This window comes from Prionailurus bengalensis, chromosome A3 (assembly GCF_016509475.1).
Source record: "Prionailurus bengalensis isolate Pbe53 chromosome A3, Fcat_Pben_1.1_paternal_pri, whole genome shotgun sequence".
In the NCBI taxonomy this organism is placed as follows: Eukaryota; Metazoa; Chordata; class Mammalia; order Carnivora; family Felidae; genus Prionailurus; species Prionailurus bengalensis.
Window position 1 is genome coordinate 130,858,613 of NC_057354.1, and position 24,427 is coordinate 130,883,039.

At 41.9% G+C, this 24,427-nt stretch overlaps 1 long non-coding RNA gene across 1 annotated transcript in view; it reads left to right on the top strand.

Moving 5' to 3' along the window:
• LOC122467030 overlaps window positions 1–19,298 on the top strand; it is a 64,219-nt gene extending 44,921 nt beyond the window's left edge. Inside the window, exon 3 of the long non-coding RNA XR_006292825.1 lies at window positions 19,156–19,298. This is a non-coding gene — a long non-coding RNA (uncharacterized LOC122467030). The remainder of the gene's footprint in view (window positions 1–19,155) is intronic.
• The last annotated feature ends 5,129 nt before the right edge of the window (window positions 19,299–24,427 follow it).

Here is a 24,427-nt window from a genome sequence, read left to right on the forward strand (position 1 = left end):
CCCAGGATGGCATGCTGAGTCCTCTAAGATATGAGTAGTTCATAGGCTCTTGTAAATTAAGGATGACGTAATTCTAATGCTGAATTATTTATCTGGCTCTTCATTTTCATCAAGGATCTTGTTTCTGTTTGTAATTAATGATCGTCCAATACTAATCATAGGTATTCTGTTCTCCCAACCCAGGCAAGATACACTGGGGAAAGGATCATGTTTTTATGAGACCATCAACATTTTTTAATGCTTTCAGTTTTGCGTACAGAAGAATACACTGACTCATACCTCCCATGCTGGTTTATCCTCTGGCCTTTTTTCCTCAGGATATCGTTTGGTAATTTTAATTTGCTAACACATCAGAAAGCTACCATTCAGACTAAAATAGCAATGGGTCTTTCAGAACCATCTTTTCTGTGTGATGCTTAAATAGGTGACCCTTAGCTTTAATCTAGAGATATATTTAAAACATGCATGTATACAAATTTGCGTTCTCAATTTGCTGTGTAAATGTGTGAGGAGACTTGGTTGTTTATGTATTTTATCATCTTCTGTGTAAAATACCACAGGGAGGGAAAAAAATCTTTCAAAGTTTAGTCTAAAATATACTGAAAATTATAATATCAATAGCAGCAAAGCCTCTACCCTTGAGAAGCTTCTTCATTTCAGTCATGCTACTAAGAGCTTTTTTTTAAAAAAGAGCTCTTTTTTAAAGAGTTTTTTTTAAAAAAAATTTTTTTCAACGTTTATTTATTTTTGGGACAGAGAGAGACAGAGCATGAACGGGGGAGGGGCAGAGAGAGAGGGAGACACAGAATCGGAAACAGGCTCCAGGCTCCGAGCCATCAGCCCAGAGCCTGACGTGGGGCTCGAACTCACGGACCGTGAGATCGTGACCTGGCTGAAGTCGGACGCTCAACCGACTGCGCCACCCGGGCGCCCCTACTAAGAGCTTTTTAATGGACATTAGACCTTCTCTGCCCTAAAGGAATCAAGACTGCATTCAAGTATTTCCTTAATCATCATGAATATTTTGACACATCACGTTAGCAAAGATATCTCCTCCTTTTTCTCAACCCTGTTTTCTCTTTTCAACGTGCGTGTTGTTTTTGTAAGCTTCTTTAATGTCTTATTTGAAAACTGATGTGGTGACATAAATGTTAGTCGATTTGTTTGTATTACCTGGTTTTCTGCTTTATTGCATTTCGTGTAATTAGATCAGAGTGTAGTGAAAAAAATGCAGCATTTGAAGTAAGGAGATTAACCTGTAACTCTCAGTTATGAACGTGAAAGTAAACATTCTAACAAAATACTAGAAAGCCTACAGAAATTGATGGATTTTATAGGAATTGAAGTTATGGGGAACTAGAGATTTTTCCTGGGGATGTTAAGAATCACTTAATATCCGAATATGTGTTATGATATTATACCATACCAGTCGGCCCTTTGGGAAATATCATTACATGCTATCAATTTGTGTCGAAATGATATTTTACTGATTTTTCCAAATAGTGATGCTTACTTCTGCTTCCACACCTATTTTGCTTCCAGCTCAAAAGAGCAATTTCCTGAATTTTGATTGGATTGACACAAATGTATTGAATCTATTTTTTCTCATCCCAAAATATCCTTTGGATATGATTTCTAGGCCAAACCCTACTCTAGCCACCAGGAGAAGGAAAATTAAATGCTATATGGATGGTCCCTGTTCTATTGGGGCCTATATTATGTAACAAAAGGACTTTTACAGGTTAACTAATCCAGTGGTTATAGACACCTGGCCCTCACACCTGAGCTGAGTTAGCTCCCCAAAGCTCGCCTGGGGAAAAAGTTAAACCATAGATTCCTGATCCCCAGAGCTACTGAATCCAAATCCTCAGATGCGGAGTGGAGAAATCTGTATTTTTTCAAGGTAACTTGGATGAAGTGTCTAGGGCCATTGGCTAGTCATACTTTGCATCTAATGCATCAAATGGTTCAACATCTGATGCCTGAAGAGGGTAATATGTAGAGAATATGAGACATAAGAATGAGGGACTTGAGTGGCTCGGTCTGTTGGGCATGTGACTCTTGATTTCAGCTCAGGTCATGATCCCAGGGTCATGGGATCAAGCCCTGCATCAGGCTCCACGCAGAGCATGGAGCCTGCTTGTAATTCTCTTTCTCCCTTTCTGTCTCCCTCTGCCCCTCTCCCCCACTTGTGGCCTCTCTCTCTCTTTCTAAAATAAAATAAAAAAATAAATAATTTAAAAAAAAAGAAACTTGAAGCCTAGAAGAAACCTCACCAAGACTCCAAAGTCACAATTTTTTCTTGAGGATCACTTCATTATGTGCTCTTCCAAATATTTCCTTCAGAGTCAGAAAACACAAAAACAAAAACAAAGTTAGGTCTGAAAGATATTTTGATTATGTATATCGACTTATTAAACTGAACGTCCCCAAGGCTCATGGGAATCTTAGAAGATACAGAAAGCAAAAAGATGCCAGTTGTATCCACCTCGACACTGGTCAAATCCCAGCTGGAGCTGAGCAGACAGCTGGACTAAGTCAACCTATGGTTCGTTCAGAATTGCAGCCAGGATTGTCACAGTATTGAACATGGCATTTTGTTGCATGAGGAGTAACGAAGACGTTAAGATGAGGTGTTTTTTTGGTCCATAAAGGTGAAAACACATCTGAGCTTGGAATCGGATCTTGGTTCTCGTATTCACCAGATGCAATAGGCATAGAGCTTCTCCCTCAAACCCCTCTTCAGGCTGACGCACACATTTCTAGTTACCAGGCGTCTCTGGGCCATTCTCTCCATCCTCCGATTCCACCCCCATCAAGGCTATGTCTTCTCCAGTGGGCGGCCCACGGCCAGTGGCAAGCTGACATGGTGTACATATGTCCAGCACTTTTGTCTCATTTGGGACAGCAGGGAAGGGCCACTCCAGGTCCAGATCTCCCCACAGGAACAGTTGAAGCCTCACTTGAAACCCTTGTAGGTCTACTTTTTCCTTCTGCCAGTCCTGCTTTCCTTCTTCCTCACTGTGTACCTCCTGAGAAGACTCCCCAAGGCAGCCACCACACACAGCTCTCAGTCTCAGAGGGTCCTTCCAGGGAAGCTAATATAACACACTAGATGTGTACGATTTAACAAGGCAACATCTCAGTGCTCTGGTTTCCTCATCTATAACGTGGGGATTAAAATAGCTTCTGGAAGATGAAATGAGAGAAACCATACACACACACGCGCGCGCACACACACACACACAGTACATAGTTAGAGATGATTCATTGTCTATATGTTTACTTATTTTTTTAATGCTTTAACATATACTAACATATACTAAAACAATCATAAGTTGGACAGTTCCTCGATCGCTAACTCTACAATGTATAGAACATTATTAGATCCATGATCTCATTAAAAAGCACTGATTTTCTGCTGGGAAGATAGCAACCTTTCCCAATTAGGAGCTTACAGAGAGCTTCCTATGTATCCTCTCCGGCTGGAAAAGAAGATTTTTATTTCATGACATTGTTTCTGTGGTTAATTGAGGCTTTATTTATCATTCTTATTTTTTCTCAAAGTTGGCATGGGAATGGAAATAATTAGAACAAATGGAAAATAATTAGAAATCTGTTTCCCGGTTAGCTACATTTTTCTCCTTTTGGGAGGTAAGAAACCAAATTCCATCCATAGGTAAGCAAAGAGGAGTCATTTTTTTCGGTTTCGAGATGAAGGATGGGTAAGTGACCAAAAGCAACAGTATGGAAGGAAGTGGAGAAAAGAGGGAAGTATACAAATCAGAGGGTAAAAAGAATCAGAAGAAAATAGGACTGGGACACCTGGGTGGCTCAGTCAGTTGAGTGTCCGACTTGTGGTTTCAGCTCAGGTCATGATCTCACGATTTGGGAGTTCAAGCCCCACGTCAGGCTCTGTGCTGACAGTGCAGAGCCTGCTTGGGATTCTCTCTCTCTCTCTTTCTCTGTGCTTCTTCTGCTAGTGCTCTCTGTCTCTCTCAAAATAAATAAATAAACTTAAAAATGAAATGAAATGAAATTAAAATGTTTAAAAAAAAGAAGAAAATAGGGCCAATCAGCTTTAAACTGGACCATAAATCACAAGTTTCTTGTGTGAAGTGAGTTTTTGCAAAGGGTTGAAATGTAAAAATAGGATTAGCCCTCTGAAAACAGAGTGTATTTTATGAGCTGGGTGCCCATCAACAACTAATTGAACAAGACATTACAGAAAACAGTGCATGAACCTCTCCGTAGTCCTAACCATGGTCTAACGCTTTCGGCTTAAAGGAATTAACTTGTCCAAGGCCTCAGAGCTAATAAAAGTCAGAGCTAGTATTGAAATTCAGGTCTTTTATTCCGAAATTCGGCATGATGCCTCACAAATCTACTATATGCATTATAAATCAAATGTTCCTCCCTGTGGAACACATTAGAGGGTACAATATTTTTGTAGAGCATGTAAATAAAAACAATGAATATGAAAGCACCTAGCATGTCCTGCCCTTGGAACACAGACACTCAGCTGAATACCTGTTACATGTAAATGCATGGTTGCTTCCAGTATTGCATCAATGCTGTTCATGCGCTCTTAGGTAACAATTGAAAAGACTAAGTGACCAGCAATTCTTTGATGTATGATCTGCAAATACAGAGTTGCAAGTTCAATTGTGATATAGATCCTTCTGTTGTGGCTTTGCGATAGCCTTGCTAACCTCAATCTACAGGCTCCTAAAAGGCCAGGGTTGTCTGTTTCCGTACCATATGGTGTCTCCCCTGGGTCCTACTGTAGGAAGTACCCGCTTCAGCAGGGCTTGTGAGTTCAGAATCCAATGTGCTTGAGCTTGTGATCTGGTTCCCAAAGCACATTAGTTTTATGGCTAGGTTGTTTCATGTTTTTGTGCTTCAAACCTTCACTTACAAGGCAAAGGTCACATCTCTCTCAACAAGTGTCCTATGATATGCGCTAAATAAAAGAAGTGTGGGGGCGCCTGCATGGCTCAGTCGGTTAAGCATCCGACTTCAGCTCAGGTCATGATCTCCCGGTCAGTGAGTTCAAGCCCCGCAACGGGCTCTGTGCTGACAGCTCAGAGTCTGGAGCCTGCTTCGGATTCTGTCTCCCTCTCTTCCTGCCCCTCCTCTGCTCTGTTCTGTCTCTCGAAAATGAATAAATGTTAAAAATTTAAAAAAAAAGAAATATGTGGGGCGCCTGGGTGGCGCAGTCGGTTAAGCGTCCGACTTCAGCCAGGTCACGATCTTGCGGTCCGTGAGTTCGAGCCCCGCGTCAGGCTCTGGGCTGATGGCTCGGAGCCTGGAGCCTGTTTCCGATTCTGTGTCTCCCTCTCTCTCTGCCCCTCCCCCGTTCATGCTCTGTCTCTCTCTGTCCCAAAAATAAATAAACTTTGAAAAAAAAAATTAAAAAAAAAAAAAAAAGAAATATGAAATAAGATTCAAAGTAACATTTCAATGACCCTAACTTTCTTCTCCTCTCCCATTTGATAGGATATGTATATATACACATACATATGTGTATAAACATTTCTATGTACATATAGAATATGTACGTATATACCTTTAGTACACATTAGTTTCCACCCCTAGTAAGTAAAAAAAAATAAAAATATCAAACCATAATCTTACATCTAAATACATATTTTCAATAAACACATTAACCCTCTGATTTTAAAGCTGATTGGTCACCACTTACTAAAAGTGGATTTTATTCTTTCTATTGCAGGAAATATTATCTCTCCTATTGAAATAGAACAATTTTACCTATCTAAATGGCAGTATCATAGCAATTTTCTTTTTTGATTGTGCTAAAGCCCCAAGTGGGTTTATTATTCTCAGAACAACATGTACCCTCACCTTTAATTGAAGGGAAATCTGTGGCTCTTGACTGACCATTTCTACTCCCAAAATGTAAACTCTAAACAACCACCTAAAACATTCACACTTGTCGCCGAGATTTTCCAGCATCGCTTATTTATTTTTTTCCCCACAGCTCAGCAAAAGGCTTGTGAGAACCATTTTTCCCTTTTCTACTTTTCTCCTAAAATATTACAAAGGACTCTTATTTGACCAAATTTATTCTCCTGTGGATGGATTTCTCCTCCCCCACCCCTACCCCCATCACTAGATAAAAAAGGAAACACTTTCAGATGAAAACACGAGTGAGAGAATTCTCTGCTTTCATGGAAACTGCCAGCGATGGTATTGTAAACACATCTTGCATTCGCTCTTTCTAATTTTCCCTCAGAGTTCTTTCATTTTCTCTTTGTGTTTGGAGGAGCTCTATGCTCTTTTCAGCCAGAGAAATATTAACACCAAACGGGGTGTTTCAAATACAGACATTTACATTTCAATGTCCTTTAGGGGAAGAAAGAAACGCAGCAGTGAGGAAAGGCAACAAAGTGCCTGTGTGCCCCCCCCCCCCCAGATGTCTGCACTTTGTGTTTCTTTTAGAATAAACCCTGCCCTGGGCCCAGGATGGAAATCAGATTGCTGGAAACCAGGGCACAAACTGGTATTCAGTGCAGAACTGCTGGCTTTTCGTAGCTCAGATTGCCACCCCTGCACCAACCATTAACCGAGAGTCCACGGCAACGAATCTGCCCCATCTCTGGAAAAGGCTCCGGTGTCATGAGTTGGTGATGAAGCCAAGGATGTAAACACGAGGCCGTGTGAGAGGTGGATACCATTTTTCCCTCTCATTGATCTCTCACTGCAAAGCTAATGGGGAATCAGGGGCCATACAGAATGCTTGACTCCATCAGAGGGATCACAGAAATACGGTCGTGGAAACATGTTTCTATGTGCAGGTGTATCTATAAATTGGAGCACATAAAGAATAGTAGTACTGTTTCAAATGGGTATTTAAGGGGCGCCTGGGTGGCTCGGTTGGTTAAGCATCTGACTCTTGATTTCAGTTCAGGTCGTGATCTCTTGGCTTTGTGGGTTCGAGCCCCACGTCTAGCTCTGTGGTAGCAGTGAGGAGTCTGCTTGGAATTCTCTCTCTCTCACTCTCTCTCTCTGCCTCTCCCCCACTTGCGCTGTCTCTGTGTCTCTCAAAATAAGTAAATATACTTCAAAAATGCACATTTAATTTATATAGCGTTTAATTTTTGCTTAAACTTTATCCGAACTATACAAGCCCACAGTTTAAAGAGATTATCTTGGAGGAATTATTGGTTTGGGGGAGGGTGTAAGGGTTGCTCAGGGGTACTGGGAATGCGCTATTTCCTGAGCTGGGTATAACTTTTCTAAATGTGTTTTCTTTTTCGATAATTCATCTTACTTAACCATTTTGCATTTTTTGTTTATATATTATACTTCAACAATATTTTAAAATTCTGATTAGAGCAATCCTTACACAATTTTTTTAATGCACGGTAAGCCCTTTGTGGGAGAAGGTAAAACGCACTGATTCAAAAACACAGGTCTTGGGGCACTTTGATCTTGACTCAGGTCATGATCTCCTGGTTCATGGGATTGAGCCCTGCATTGGGCTCTGTGCTGACAGTGAGGAGTCTACTTAGGATTCTCTCTCTCTCTCCCTCTGTCTCTCTCTCTCTCTCTGCCCCTCCCCACTTGTGTGCTCTCTCTCTCTCTATCTCTCTCAGAATAAATAACAATCAAAAAATAAGTAAAAACTCAAGTCTTTATTGAAGGATCATCTACCTAAGTTTACCCTATGGAAAAAAAATCCTAATTCTAGAATCTTTCACTCTTTCCTCTTGGGCTGATTTTCTAGGACAGATTGTGGTGCATCTCCTAACTGAAAGGCAGAGCTTTATCACATTCAGGGAGCAAAGTTCCTCCCTCAAATATGAAAGGACTATTTTCATACATACATGGACCTTTTTAAAAAATTAATAACATCTTTATTGAGATATAATTCGGGGCACCTGTGTGGCTCAGTCGGTTGAGCGTCGGACTTCAGCTCAGGTCATGATCTCGTGGTTTGTGGGTTTGAGCCCCACATCGGGCTCGCTGCTGTGAGCCTAGCCGCACAGAGACCACTTCAGATCTTCTGTTTCCCCTCTCTCTGCCCCTTCCCCACTTGTGCTCTCCCCAAAATAAATAAATATCTCAAAAAGATATAATTCACATCACAATACTTTTTAAAGTGTACAATTCAGTAGACTTTGTCATTCAACTCAATCCTTACAACCTTGTAAAGTTAGTATTAATATCACCCCCATTTTACAGATGCTGACACGGAGGCCAGGAAAGGTTAAATGACTTCCCAAATACCTAAAATGAGAGTATAAATATAAAGTAATAAACAGCATGCATTCAACAAGGTAGACACTCAAATAAGAATTATCTTTTCCTTTTATTATGTAATTAAGGGGCAGTTTGGAGATTGTCATAATATACCAATCATTATATAACATTGATTTAAGCTCTGTTCAGTTCCAGGCATGTGTGAAATCCTAGGTGACAGTAATGAATGGTCATTGGCCCTGCCCTCAATAATACTCGCAGGTGCCTGAGGAACTCAGAAACATAACTCATAACAGTTATCTAGTGATACTCTTATCTGTTTCTAGCACAAACGGTAAGGTAAAGAAAGCAAGTTGGAACCAATCGTTCAGTACAAAATTATTATTTAAACCATGTATTCTCTTAAGCAGCATGTAGACATACGAAAAGAGCAAAACATTGATCGCTCATGGAGCTTCCTCTCCCAGCAGAGAGGCACAGCCTATGACCACACACAGTAAGATGGATCATATCTGGGTTCTATGGGAAATAAGGGCCCAGCAAAGAACAAATCACCTCCAGCTGGGACTAGTCTGAGATGACTAGAATTAGTACTTACAGGACGGCGAGAACTTAGAAGCTTAGAGAAGCGAAGTGGACACTTAAGAATGTGTTTAACTTTACTCGCTGACCCATGCCACACTTATTTATTAGGCATATAAAAAATTCTAGGCATGAGGAAATCACAAGAGGTATACAAAGATGAATAAGATATGATTTCTGCGTGAGAAGAGCTCTTCATCCAACAGGAGAGAAGTAACGACATAGACTGAGACCAGGGTAATGACTCTCGGTGAATGAACCCACACATGTGGGGGGGGGGGTCGAAGAGGGCCCTCGATGAGAATTTGGCCCTCCAAGATCAATGGCCCTCAGATCAATGCAGGATAGTGGATTAGCTGTATTACTGCTTATGGTGTTAATGCTAATGGTTCTTTAGGGGAGTCCCAGCAGCCAAAATCAGCAGGGACAAGTGCCAATATGAAATAAGCAAAGTAGAGGCAGAGGCAAAACGCAGGAGTGGGCTGAGATGTGAGTCGAAGGAAGTATGCTGGCAACAGAGCGACAAAGTACCGAGGGGTTCTTGCGGGAGCCGGCGTGGTCCGCTCAACTGCTATTGATCGATAGCTTTTGGGGCCTGGACAATAAGCCTGCCTACAAATAAAGAGTCAGGACAGACGTTTTGCTGGTGGTCTGAGCGGTATTCTCTGATCAAATCAGGCGACAAGTCAGTGTTGTCGGTCAAGGGGACGGGAAAGACTTCAAAGAGGAGGTGATGTGTATATTGGCCTTTGAAAGTTGGATAGGTTTCTGCGGGTGGAGAACAGGGGCAAGAAAGGTCACTTTGTGCAGGGCGCACAGCATGCTCAAAGGCTCAGGGGCCAAGGAGCGCATGGCTCCCTGGGGCGTTCAGGGAATATGAGTCTTCTGGCTTTTTCAGCCCATCACATGAGTGAGAAGAAACAGTGGGGTATGCTGCTTCCAGAGAATTTCAAAGAACTCTAACTAGATGTGGGGCTTTATTGCAGAAATGCTGTATGTTTTTTCTTCGTTTTCCATTTATATCTGTTTTCCCTTTAGGTCCAAAGAGGATTAAGCTTTATACATTTTACAAATTGAATGGACTTCATTTTTTTTTTTTTTAAAAAAAAGAAGGGCTCACCAGTGGTGGGATGGCTAATTTTATGTGTCAGCTTGAGAGGGGTGCCCAGGTAGGTGATCGAACATTATTCTGGGTGTTTCTGGAAGGGTGTTTTCTGAAGAGCTTAATAATTACATTACTAGACTGATTAAAGTAGACTATGTATGTGTATACACACACATACACGCACGTGCGCGCGCGCGCACACACACACACACACACGCATACACACTATTGGTTCTGTTTCTCTGGAGAGCCTTAATACAAATGCCAAGAACCTCTTTTCTGACCCACTACCCAGCCACTCTTTATCCAGCTATAAATAAGCCTTATGCTTTTAAATACCCCAGCATTTCACAAGTCTGAGATGGATCTGTGGGGCAAGAAACACATCAGGAAATGTTTAGGACGTGCGAAGTGTTCTTGCAGCTTTCCTTGGGGAGGGGCAATTAGCGCCCTGATTTCTTCACAAACATGTGTCCGCTCTCATCACAGCACAGATAAAATCGCCCAGGAATGTGAGCGATTGCAGATCTCAGTCCAGGCCCCTGCTCCATTTCCTGCTCCTTGTGTAATCAGAGGCAACGGCTTCACTTCAGAAGCCTCAATGTAGTCTTCTGTGAAATGGGAGTGATGAGGGACTTGCCCACAAGTCCGGGTAAGATGAGGTATCCAAACACTTGTCATGTGAAAAGCATCGTAAATACCAGCCCCTTCCCTGAGTCCTCCTCACTGCAGCATTGTTTGCTCTTCCTTCTGTCTGTACGTCTATGACCGCCCCCACGAAGAGAAATGCGTAGTAATTGGAAGAAAATCCTCTTTGTAAACCTTTGGGTTTCATTTGTCTTCTGAGCACGAACCAGTTTCAGTCATCCCCTGGTTTATAGTCATTGGAAACCCTAAGAATAAACTTTCATTATCTATGGCCAGGTGTTTAATACACGATACAGTCATCATCCGACAAATAGGTGACTGCACTCCTAAACTATTTTGCTTACTTTTTAGTGTGTATGAAGTCATTCAGATTATGAAATCTCAGGAAGAGGAAAGCTAAGCGATCATGCAAATCCATTGTTCCAGTGCTGGGCCTGTGGTTACACACACACACACACACACACACACACACATAAACATTAACAGCCACCCACAAATTTGTTTTATGAGCTTTCATGAAAAGCCTCCAGGGGCTTTTACAAAGTCACCTGGTTAATCTCTAAGTTAATCTTTGTGCAAACAAAATTCCTGTAAGCTGTTTATCAGGTGACCTCAGAAACAAGCCAGTATGTAAGCTTCTGACAGTCCATTATGGGCTTGATGTCTTAAAGACCCCTCTTTCCTACCCGGACCAGCCCACTGCTTGCCTCACACTGCACTCCCTGAGTCCTGGTATGTGTGTGCATGTGTACGTGTGCAATAGTATTTCTTTCCTCCCTTTCAATTAAACTCTTCAGACTATAAAAATACCCTCCATCACTTAGGTTTCAGGGTCACGGTCTTTAGAATTGGAAAGAAAGACCATCTGGCCTGAACCTGTCTGTATAAGATGATAGAGGGAAAATATCAACTTTTTACTGCTCCTGGTTACAGGTTGAATTTTGACCCTCCCCCCCAATGATATGTGGAAGTCCTAAGTCCTGGTACCTGTGGATGTGACCTCATTTGGACATAGTGTCTTTGTGGGTGTAATTAAGTTCAAATGAGATCACACTGGAGTAAGGTATGCTCTTAATCCAATCTGATTGGTGTCCCTATAAGATGAAGGTTCCATATGAGGAGAGACGTACCTAGAGAGGACGCTATGTGAGGACACAGGCACACTGAGCTGGGGGCGGGGGGTTAGCCTTGTGACGATGGTTGGGGGATAGGCGGGGGCAGGGAGAGACTGCAGGTACCCAGTGGCTCCAAGGCAAGAAATGCCAAGAGTTGCTGGAAACAAGCAGAGACTAGGAGGCAAGAGGACATGGCCCAGCTCACACTTTGATTTCTGACTTACAACTTCCAGAATTGTGGGAGAATAAATGTTGTTCTGAGTCACCTAGTTTGTAGTACTTTGTTAAGGAAGCCTTAGGAAGTGCAGCCTTATGAATGCAGTCCCACAATAGAAAACAAGTGGGCCGGGGCGCCTGGGTGGCTCAGTCTGTTGAGCGTCTGACTTCGGCTCAGGTCCTGATCTCACGGTTCGTGAGTCCTAGCCCTGCGTCGGGCTCTGTGCTGACAGCTCGGAGCCCGGAGCCTGCTTCAGATTCTGTGTCTCCCTCTCTCTCTGTCCCTCCCTCGCTCGTACTCTGTCTCTCCCTCGCTCAAAAGTAAATAAACATTAAAAAAAAGAAAAAAAGAAAAAAGAAAACAAGTGGGCTATAACGTGAATAATCTGCTGATTTTCTAGGTTGATAAAGCATGAAGTGATAGCAGCAGAATGTCTTTGTAGGAGGGACTTACTAACAGTTACCTGATAGGACGGGAGATTGCAGGTGCCTAGGCACAATATGAGAAAATGTCAATTGCTGACATCAGAAAGTAGGAGGGATGATTGGAATCATGGTAGGTTCCACCTAATATCCCTGTGCCAGCTTTTCCTTAATGCCACCACTGCGTGCTGCATTTGATTCCCTAAGAGGGAAATAGTAAGCATCTTAATTGCTATACAGATGATTTGGTGCTCCTTTGGAAGGGCAGAAAATGTAAAAAAAAAATTAATTTTTTTTAATGTTTTTATTTATTTTTGAAGGAGAGACAGACAGACAGACAGAGCATGAGCAGGGGAGGAGCAGAGAGAGAGGGAGACACAGAATTCGAAGCAGGCTCCAGGCTCTGAGCTGTCAGAACAGAGCCCGATTCGGGGCTCGAACCCACAAACTGCGAGATCGTGACCTGAGCCGAAGTCGGACGCTTAACTGACTGGGCCACCCAGGCGCCCCATAAATGTAAAAAATTTTAAAGCTGAACATACACTATGTGTAAACCATACCAGAAGCCAATAATGCAATGAGGCTGCACGTAGGTGCTGGAACCAACTTCCTGGACTTTGGGCAAGTTGCTTAAATCTTCTAAACTTCACTTTCCTCATCTATAATATGTGCATAAGAATAGCTTCTGAAATTTTATAGTGAAAATGGAGATGCGTTGCATTCAGAGTGGCTAGTTCAAGCCCTTGTCCATAGCACTTCAAGTATATTATGTGCTAAGGGAAGCAGGGGTGGAGGAGGAGGAAACAGAGGTGAGGATGTGGGAGGGAGGTGGCTATCCAGGTGAAGGAGCAAAGAATAGGGCCATGAAGAGCTTTGTTCAAATGACAAATAAGAGCATTTTAAATGTGTTTATGATCCCATCCATTTTCCCTTCCCTTCAGAGGGGCAAATATATTGTTACCTTTTCGAGGGGGATTTCTTTCAGCATTCAGCATTAAGCTCATCGTTTTAAAAAGTAATCAGGTTAGTCCCTCACTCTTTCTGGAACCACACACTCAGAGCCTGCTAATAGTCATCACCGCTATCACTGGTAGAACTTTAAACTTGAGATGTGATGTTACACGTGGAACCTATTTGATGATGAAACAGCCAGCAAGGGGTGGGCATGAAAATGCATGTTACGCACATTACAGAAGAAGACACCAAGGCTTGGAGATGAAGGGAGCTGCCTGAGGTCACAACCTGGGGGTGCTTGAGAACAGTGCCCTCCACCCCCACCCAGAGCCTCCGCACCCACCTGGGAAGGTGTCCTTTCTTCCTATTTGCCCTGCTTACTGTCTACTCACTATTCAAAATTGAGTGAAAGCATTTCTTCTGGGAGGATTTAACACAGAGATCTTTTGTGGTTCCTTCGAGATGGCTTAACTCCCTTCCATCACGGTTAGTACCACACTTGAATGAAGCATTCCCTTCCTTGTCAGATTATCCCCCCTTGACCATGATCTCTGAACAGAAGGAACACGGCAGCAGAATACAAGAGAAAGGAGCGGGGATACTCACTGCACAAGGCAGAAGGTGGTGTGGAATTACACACAGAGCACTGAGCTAGCAGAAGGCTTTTGTTTAATGTCATATTTGACTTCTCCCTCCACTCCTTGGGTTAGCCATCATTTCTGAGTGATTCCTACATGTGTCTAATGTCTTTGATACAGCTCTGCTCTCTTTCTGCTCAGAGCCTTGCTTAGGGAAGTTGGTAAAAGATGTTACTCTTGCTTGAGGCAGGTTTTCTTCACCAAATCTTGACCGAGGAGCAACAGATAGGATTCATTTTGATGGTGGCGTTAAAGGTAATCCGAGTTCTATCACATCTGTTGTAACTTTAAGCTTATCGCAACTTGTGCCCTGGGTGTGCAGCCCAGACAAACCACAAGGACGAATCCAGAGAGAGGATTCGTGACAATGACAATTTAGACTCAACCAAGAATGTTTTCTTATTCTTGTTTCCTATTCTTCTACTGAACCAGCAAACAAATGAAACAACAGGTACTCTTGAGACCACAGATCCTTGGAAGCTTGAGCTGTGATCAGTCTTTCAATCAGTCTTACAGTCCTTCTGATCTCAAAGGGGTAGCCCCAAGTCGACTTGTTTTCAACAGCCCCCATGATAAGGTTGGAGGATCCTAGAAATACCGTCTGGAGTTGGAGAAAGGGCCCCTTGTCAGCCTTCTGGGGTTCATTCTAGTTACAAATCAACTAAAAAGTAAAAATAAAACAGTGCACTCAGATTTCACATTTTACGTGCTATTTGTTACTCCCTCATCGTGTCTACTTAACTTTTTCTTCCAACAGGCTGAATCTTAGACACCGTATTATGCCTCCTCTTCTAATGTATTTTCACCAGAGCTGACCAAATGTGTTATAAAAACAAAGGTTTCTTTCCTCACCCCCCCGCCCCCCCATTGGCTGTCTTGAGATACGCTCTGTAGATCCTCTATTCTCTTCCTATTGGTGCTATTTTAGGCACACCTTGTATCTCCAGTTACTTTTCAGCAATAAAGATAAGTCTCATTTTGAAAATTAAGACACTACAGATTCAGTAAAACCCAAAAGGTACGAAGAAGCCAGAAGTGCGAGAGCTTACCCAAATGGCCAATACACGTATGAAAAAGGAATTAAAGAAAGTCACTAGTATCCAGGGATGTGCAAATCGAAGTAACACTACCATAACTCTTCACGTGTAAAAAACTGGTAAAAACTTTAAAGTTCTGCGATGCACCATGATGTCAAGCGTGCCACAAAGAGATCCCCTCATATGTTGAGACAGAAATGTGAATTGTTACAAAGTTTTTAGAAACAGTCTGGCAACATCCATGAAAACCTAACATTAAACATTTCCTTCGACCCTGAAATCTCACCCCTGCGAATCTATTCCACAAAATGAAAAGACAAATCGGCCAGAGTATACATGATAGAACTGTTATTAAAGCATCGGTTTGTAGAAAGAAAAATTAGGAAACTAGTGAAGGTCCATCAACTGGAGATTGTTAGAATAAACCATGCTGCCGTCACCACACCAGTACTGAATAGCATGTTACCCTTAAACAAACTACGGAAGGAGTATATAATAGGGCCCCATGACAAAACAACACGCGAAGAACGATGATCTTACACCCTTCAATGTATACACAATATGGAGATATATTTATGTTTATTAATTAGATATAATTATATATTTTATGTTCTGTTATATATAAATACATATTTCTTTATGTTACATATATTGGTTTGCTGGCATGAATTACGAATTATCTGGTTTGTAGTGAAAGGTAAGTTTGGTGTTGGGAAGACAGAAAATGGGAGGAGAGGTTCAAGCAAAATAAAAACTAAAACGCAAAATGATAATAGCAGTGGGTCTTCTATGATCACACTAGTGCCTGTATGCGATTATGTATGAGTATGTGCACAATTAAATTAGAGACAAATATAGGTATGTATGGATAACTCGACTTGGTGACTTTGACCATTTCCACAATTTGGGGACACAAAGAAAGAAAAATCCGTAAAGCAAGCCCTACTTTCTACTTTTTAACAAGGCACTCACAGGAATTCTTTTCTATGTAAAAGCTTTATATGTTCCAGAAGGGGCCACAGTACAAGGGGGCAAGGTTGACAATCTCATATCTTCCTTAATAGCTCTAAGATTTTCTAGTCCAATCTGGTGCCCAGAGATCTGCCTTTTTTCTGCCCGGTCCCTGAAGCTTAATGGCTTTGTGCAGAATTACCATTTGCTCGAACCACCTGAAGTGCTTCATGCTGTATTAGGGAGAGCTCTCAAAAATTCTGGGTTCTAAAAGAATGTTTTTACCCATCAAAAGGATACATAAATGTATCAGAAATTCTAAAATTTCAAAGGTTAATGGTGAAATTGTTAAGCCTTTGCCTTGCATCTGGAAAGGAATTCATGCTTTGTTATTCAGATTTCTAACCTGAATAAAGATTCCAAGAATTCGTTCAATCTATAAACTGTGATTGTCAATTAATAAGTTTGTCTCCTAGAAGTTATTCTATAATTACCTTTATTTCTTTTCTTTTTAATGTTTATTTATTTTTGAGAGAGAGAGGGAGAGAGAGAGGCAGTGTAAATGAGGGAGGAGCAGAGAGAGAGGAAGACACAGAATCCTAAGCAGTCCCCAGGCTCTGAGCTGTCAGCACAGAGCCGGACTCATGAGATCGTGACCTGAGCTGAAGTTGGACACTTAACCAACCGAGCCACCCAGGCACCCCTATTTCTTAAACAACAAAAAGCGCATGCACTGTAGAATATCTCTACCAGAGACTCGTGCTCATCTGTCACTGTTGTTCCTCATAGAAGGATACTTGCTTGCATATCACTAATATTTCCTTTTTTAATGGGACACGAAAACCTTTTCAGGATCTTGTGTTATCACTAATACATTTGATCTAGTGGTCTAGAGAGACACCTTTGCACTTGTGTTTGTTTTGTCTTTCAAATATTGAAGAAATTCTGGGAGATAAACCATACGCACTGCCCCCAGAACACCCAGAAACAGTCAACATTACGGCATCTCTGACAAGCATCCGGTTTCAGTGCTCAGGGTACTGGAAGTATAGGGCTTAACCCTGGATGCGTCTATACACATGATACACGACACACATCCACGTCAACCACGTGATACCACAGAACCGCCTCAGCCCCAGGGTGGGAGATCCTCCCCCAAGTGTTTTCTAACAAAGTACTATTTTATGTTCATTGAAGTTTTACTCTTGAAGGCGAGGGAGGACATACATTTATGAGAGGAAGCGGGGCTCCCTCAATTCGTATCAGAAGGAAACAAAGAAGAGAAGAACATTTCTTGAAACGTTTTGCACCATAAAGGAGCAGATATATGTACGTAAATTGGCAAATTAGTTGTCGCTCTCTGTCTTCTGCTAACGTGGCACGATTCACCCGAGAAAGAAGGCAACCCTGCCATTTGCTCCAAGATGGGTGGACCCTGAGTGTATTATGCTTAGTTAAGTGAAATAAGTCAGACAGGAGAAGACAAATACTGTAAGCTCTCACACAGATGTGAGATCTAATCGTGCGCTAAAGTGGAACTCATAGAAGCCGAGAGTGGAATTGGTGGTTGCCAAGGGCTGGGAGAGGCAAGGGGAATTGGAGAAAGGTTGCCCAATGGGTACAAACTGGCAGTGAGAAGAGGAATGAGTTCCGAGGATCTAATGCACGGCAGTGTGATTATAGTCAATAATACCACAGTATATACTTTGAAGTTGCAAAGAGTAGATCTTAAATCTTCTTACCAAAAAAAAAAAAAACAAAAAGAAATGATAATTATGGAACATGATGGATGTGTTAGTTAACCCCGAGTAGACAGTCATATTGCAATATGTAAGTGTATCAAGTCAAAAGTTGTGCATCTTAAACTTGTGCAATGGTAAATGCCAATCATATCTCAATACGGCTTGGGGGAGGGAGAGTGGCAAAGCAAAAGTGCTAAGCAAAAATTAAAAAAAAAAAATGGGGCGGCAATAGCTTTGGCCACCACTTGTTGGGTTCTTATCGGATAGCGACCATAGTACTGTTTAAGGTTATATTACTTTCCTTCTTACACCTCATAGCAATGCTGTACCTCATGCCACCATTTCAGAATATCAAACTCATTTTGCCTGGAAAAAAAGGAAATTCCCAAATGAAGCCATATAACTCCTGGTTTTAGAGCCATGGAGCCAGAATAAATCAGATTTTGCTCCAGAAAGTAACTGGGTCCCCCTCCTTAGTGCGGCGTGAGTCCCCAGGGCCACACATCGCTCTGGGTCACCCCGTAAAATCTTTCCATTTTCAAGGACAACAAAGCAGAGAATGTTCCTTCCCAAGTCAGCTTTCTATATGCATGAACTACAAAGAATGGGACTAACGGAGCAGCTTCTTATGCGTGCTGGTGTTCTACCAGGCACACTGCATGTTTATTCCCATCCAACTTTATATTCCAGAATCAAAATTGTATTCCACCTAGATCTGTTAGAGATGGTGGTTTGCATGGGTTGTACCTCAGGTTTCTCTGCAAGAGTATAAATTCGGCATGGACAGGAACTTCTGAGCACACCAAAGCATTCACTAAACATGTGGGGGATGAATGAATAAATAAATGAACGCCTACCTTGAGTGGGGAGCCCTTGCCTGGTTCGCATCGGTATCTCACTTCCTCTGCCCTTGCCTCACTTTCTTGACGCTGGGGAGGCACGTGGCAAATAAGGCAGAGGCAGTGGTTACATGAGAAATGGCCTAAAATTGCTATACTCAGGAGGAATGCATACAAGTATGATGACGATGATGTTCTTGTCCTAAGTGCTGGGCAGAAGAGAGAGGAATAGATATATTTTCATCTCATCGCAATCTGGAAATTACTTTTCCCTCAAAAGGGCAAATTCAGCATGACATTATTTCCAACGCAGTGTATTGCAGGACATGTGGCACATTCAACAGGAAACAACGCTTTAATAATGTTGTTGTTGTTGTTGTTGTTGTTGTTTACCTAAAAGGAACTGACTTATAGCATAAATGGTGACCACAATTTTTTTTCTAACTATAGCTACAAAGATCTAATTTCAGAAAGAAATTCTAGTGTATTCTATTTCCCGGGCATCAAAGAGTTCACAAGGCTTCATATCCATCGTTTTATGTAAGCCTCATGGCAACCTTCTGTTACAGGTAATTTATGGAATGCTTTTCCAACAGAGATGTCTAGAGGATGAACATTCTCCACAAACCAAATGTTTATGAGGCTTATTTTTTTTTAACTTTTATTGTTATTATTTTAGCACTGTGGTGACCTGCAGAGAAGCAATGCACATGGACTTCCCAACAACGTCAAGTAGCAGGTGACTACACAAGATGGGGGAACGTCACCACAGCCAGCTCTCCAGACCCTCCACAGCCCGCTTTGTGTGAGGGCCACCAACTGGGTAAGTCTCTGTGGGATGGGGATTGCATTCTCTTTTGGATATCTATGATCAAATGAACAAAACAGCCAAGGAAAGACTATTTTACTGTGGCTTTGTTTCAGTTTATGTTTGTGTATTTTTTCTCTGATGGCCTCTGAGGCATAACATCTTGGTTTCTTCTCTAGGTAGGAACAATTATGAATAATTCCATTTTATAGATGAGAAAATAGAAATACAAAGAAGAGGTTAAATATCTTACTCAAAGTGACATAATTAGCAAATGTTAAGGCCAGGATATGGAACAACTCTTCACTGAAGAGATTAAAGACAAATGTTATTTTTTTTAATGTTTATTTATTTATTTTGAGAGAGAGAGAGACAGAGAGAGAGAGAGAGTCAGTCGGGGAGGGGCAGAAAAAAAGAGAGAGAGAATACCAAGCAGGCTCTCCACCTTCACTGTAGAGACCAACATGGGGCTCAATCCCACAAACCGTGAGATCATGACCTGAGCCAAAATCAAGAGTCGGACACTTAACCAACTGAGCCACCCAGGCATCCCAAAGACAAATGTTATTTAATCTGACCAAAGCAGAATACAAACTATTATTTGAAGAAAATCTGACCAAATCTTTTCAACACTCCCCTATGAGGACCGGCTGTGTGTAACTATCAAGGTCCTATCCTATCAAATATGTGCTGTGTGGTATATAAGCATTTGAGTATATCTTCATGGTGTAAAACAAAACAAACCAACAGCATAACTGCTATACTTCATTGAGTGTCCTTTGAAAATTCATATTTTTTCCCAGAACTTCAGAGTGTGATCTTATTTAGAAATAGAGTCACTGCAGATGTAATTAGTGAAGATGAAATCATACTGGAGTAGACTGGGTCCTTAATCCAGTGTGATATATATCCCTAAAAGAAGAGGAAAAGAGAGATACATCAGAGAATACCACATCCAAACAGGCAGAGATTGTCGATTAAAGAAAAACAAATTTAGGGGCACCTGGGTGGCTCAGTTGGTTAAGCGTCTGACTCTTGGTTTGATCTCACTGTTCATGAGTTCAAGCCCCAGCTTTAGTTGACATATTGTTTTATTTTTTTTTAATGCCTATATTTTTATTTAGAGAGAGAGTGAGCACAAGGGAGGAGGAGAGAGAGAGGGAGACAGAGAATCCCAAGCAGGTTCCACACTGCCAGCACAAAGCCCGATGTGAAGCTTGAACTCACGAACTGTGAGCTCATGACCTGAGCCAAAATCAGGGGTTAGACACTTAACTGACTGAGCCACCCAGTGGCCTCCACACAGTCACTTCTTAAGTAAGGTCACTTGCTCAAAGTTTTTAAGGCTTTTTCTGATTAACTTTATACCAGCTCTGTACATGTACTTAATACATATTTGGTGAAAAAAATGACTGGCTGAATTAATGAATTAATGAGTGAGGGAAGCCCTCCATAAAGTACACATAGTATAAATTATGGTATTTAATTTATAAACAAGAAATGATATTTCTGCTCTGGAGGAAAGACAATTCAAACAAACTTCCTAAGTAGTGGAAATAAAGGTGATTGGAAAAATAGAGATTTTGAAAACTATGTGTTTTAGAATAAACAGACCTTGCAAAAATCCATAACACCACTGAGCTTAAGTTTCTCCTTCCATGAAAAGATAAAATCATTGTTACCCTGCCAAACCCATAGAGCTACCAGGAAGATCAAAGGTACTTGTGGATGTGGATGAGACTTATGAAGTGAATACACCATGGAAAGTAATTATTATTTGAGAGTGTTGAAATGGAGGAAAATGCTTGAGTGTGAATAGGGGCAGTACAGCGATTAAACAGGCCAAGAAATATGTTAAAATTTGCATTAAATAAATATCACACACATGAACACACACACACATGCCTGTGAAATCCATTAGGTAGCTTCTGATGGGATTCTCACTGGTGATGGGAGAGTTTGTTGTGCTTGAGATGTTGTGCCTGACACCCCTACCAAAGTAAGTCACTCTGTGTGGACACAGGAAGAGCAGGAGGGTTCCAGAATATCCCAACAGAATTGTGGGTATGTGATACTGTCGGATCTCTCCTCCACTTTCCATCTCACCGGGATTTTCCTTCAAGGAGAAAGAAAACACTTCCCACTGTAGAAGCAGATCATGAGAAAAGGTGAAACATTTTTAACCGGGACTGGTCATGAAAATGGTAGGGTTGGGAGGGCATAGGATTTGGGAGAGGAGTGGCGTGTGCAAAAAGGTGGGTATGTCCTGGGCGTGGAAAAACAGGGAACCCTTGAATGACGGTGGACATCTTTTTTCTTATAACTCAGGCCTACCATACTTTATGGTTTAATAGTTTCCGCAAGCTACTTTATCTTGGCCACCATTCTAGGGTGCAGAAAAGACTGCCATTCAGGATGTATTCCATCAAAGGGAATATCTTCAGTTTTGATGGAAAACAAAAGTAAACACAATAATCATAACAATAAAATACGGTGTTACTGTTTACGAAATGCTACTAAGTTCTGGAACACTCTACAATACCTGACTTACTCAATGCCACTCCTCACGGCAGGGTAGGGTAAGTATCCAAATCACTGTCTGAAGACAAAGAAATTAAGATTCACAAAGGCTATAGAAAGCGTGCCCAACGTCACAGAGTTAGTAAGTGATAGGATCAAGTGTTCTTACTTTATACCACACTGCCTCAAACACATTTTGAGAAGGTTGGTCAGCCATTTATTTTATGGCTACAGACCAATCTCATGTGCTAAACTTTTGCATGGCCATACAGAGAGAATAAATGTTTACAGAGTTACTGTGTTCTGCACACGTTGCATACCTGTCTCATTTGATCACAGGCATAGGTTTTCTGAGGACAGCATGCCTGCTAGCAACATGCTCCATCCTCCATCCCAGAACATACGCTGCTGGGTAGGAAACATTTTATTTTTAGCTTTCGTCAACAGCTGACTTAGGTCATGTGAACATTCTACTCTACTCATGCTGGCTGCAGAGCGGAATCACTAAATTTTATCTTCATTGACTAAACCACGCTGGCATATCTTCTACTATCTCTCTCTGGGCAGTCCTGTGATATTTTGCATCCATTGTGTTTCTTCTCTGCACATGAACCATTCCATCCAAGTAACTGGCTGTTTAACATAACCTTTCAATGTCCTCACTTGTTACCACATGTATGTGTGCTTGAGCCAACTTGTTGCATAATTACGTGATAAGTACCTCTTGCTGCTTTGCACGTGCTGCTCCATAGTGACCAGCGTATTCCTGTCTTTCCTTGGCAAAGAGCACTTTGGTTTGGCGTTACTGGGGTTGCTTTCTGAATCTCATGTAACGGAATATGTGAAAAACACAAATAATGATTTTTCATATTAAATATCATTTATTGTCACATTGGCTTCCATACAACACCCAGTGCTCATCCCGACAGGTGCCCTCCTCCACGCCCATCGCCCACTTGCCCCTCTCCCCCACCCTCCATCAACCCTCAGTTTGTTCTCGGTATTTAAGCGTCTCTTATGGTTTGCCTCCCTCCCTCTCTGTAACTTTTTCTTCCCCCCTTCGCTTCCCCCATGGTCTTCTGCTAAGTTTCTCAGGATCCACATATGAGTGAAAACATATGGTATCTGTCTTTCTCTGCCTGGCTTATTTCACTTAGCATAATGCCCCCCAGTTCCATCCACGTTGTTGCAAATGGCCAGATTTCATTCTTTCTCATTGCCAAGTAGTATTCCATTGTGTATATAAACCACATCCTCTTTATCCATTCATTAGTTGATGGACATTTAGGCTCTTTCCATAATTTGGCTGTTGTTGAAAGTGCTGCTTTCACATTGGTGATACCACCTCATGCCGGTCAGAGTGGCCAAAATGAACAAATCAGGAGACTGTAGATGCTGGAGAGGAAGTGGAGAAATGGGAACCTTCTTGCACTGTTGGTGGTAATGCAAACTGGTGCAGCCGCTCTGGAAAACAGTGTCGAGGTTCCCCCCAAAATTAAAAATAGACTTACTCTATGACCCAGCAATAGCACTGCTAGGAATTTACCCAAGGGATACAGGAGTCCTGATGCATAGGGACAAATAATGATTTTTTACAAACATGGCTGAAAAAAGAAATATGCACTGCTGTGCACGACAGAAGACATAAGTACATACGAACAGAATAAAAGGAGAAAACACACACATGTGGCTGTGTAGACTATTTTGGGAAATGCTAGTAAATTTCTTACAGGGAGACAGACTTGAGGTAAATATAACAACCCACCCAGACATGGCTTCTGTATGTTTCTCGGGAACATCTACACAAGTGGATTTAAGAGGTCACATAAAATATTGCTGCTGACTTGTTCACACCATCTTGGAAACAGCTGCTGGGTGGTCTTCTGTTTATCTGCTCCGCATGGACCACCTTGACGAGGGCTGACCGGCAGGTGAAGTCAGCCAGAATTAGGCAGGTGGCACTTGAAGAATTGTACCCACTGCAAATGCAGGCTCAGTGGGCAAGTTCTTATCCAGCAAAGGCCTCTTCAGGGTTCCAGAAGTGGCGACACAAAATGACCCACTCAACTCGCAAGAGTTAGAACCAGAGAGGTGGTTACCACAGAGATGATGGTTGCATGATTGCAGTGACCTACCAATGACTTGTTCCAGGTTAAAAAGAGGATGACTGTGGGTCAGGGAAGGACATCTATATCCCAACATTGTCACCCCATGTGATAATAGGAAAGACCAAGGGGTAAGGACAACAGCCATGAGCATATTACAGAAAGTAATGTCAAACCTCCTGGTGGGTTGCCACAGTCACCTGATCTGATATACATTTTCAAGAAACCTGTTCTCCAAGGCCATGTCCTACCATAGAAAAATTATACAGCATGTGCAGTGTTCCAGTTCTGAAAAAGGAGCTGGCACTATGGAGACATTAGGTGTTGGGCAAGAAGTTGGCGGCAGGACCCTAAAAAGAATGAGACATTCAGGTGAGGATCTGTGACAGAACAGAGTAGAAGAGACTCAGTTAGGTGGTTCAAATTGTCTGCGAGAAGCACTCCACTGGGGCAGATACACTTGCTGTCCCTAAGGGATTCACCGGATGCAGACGCATACAACAATCACCCACATATAT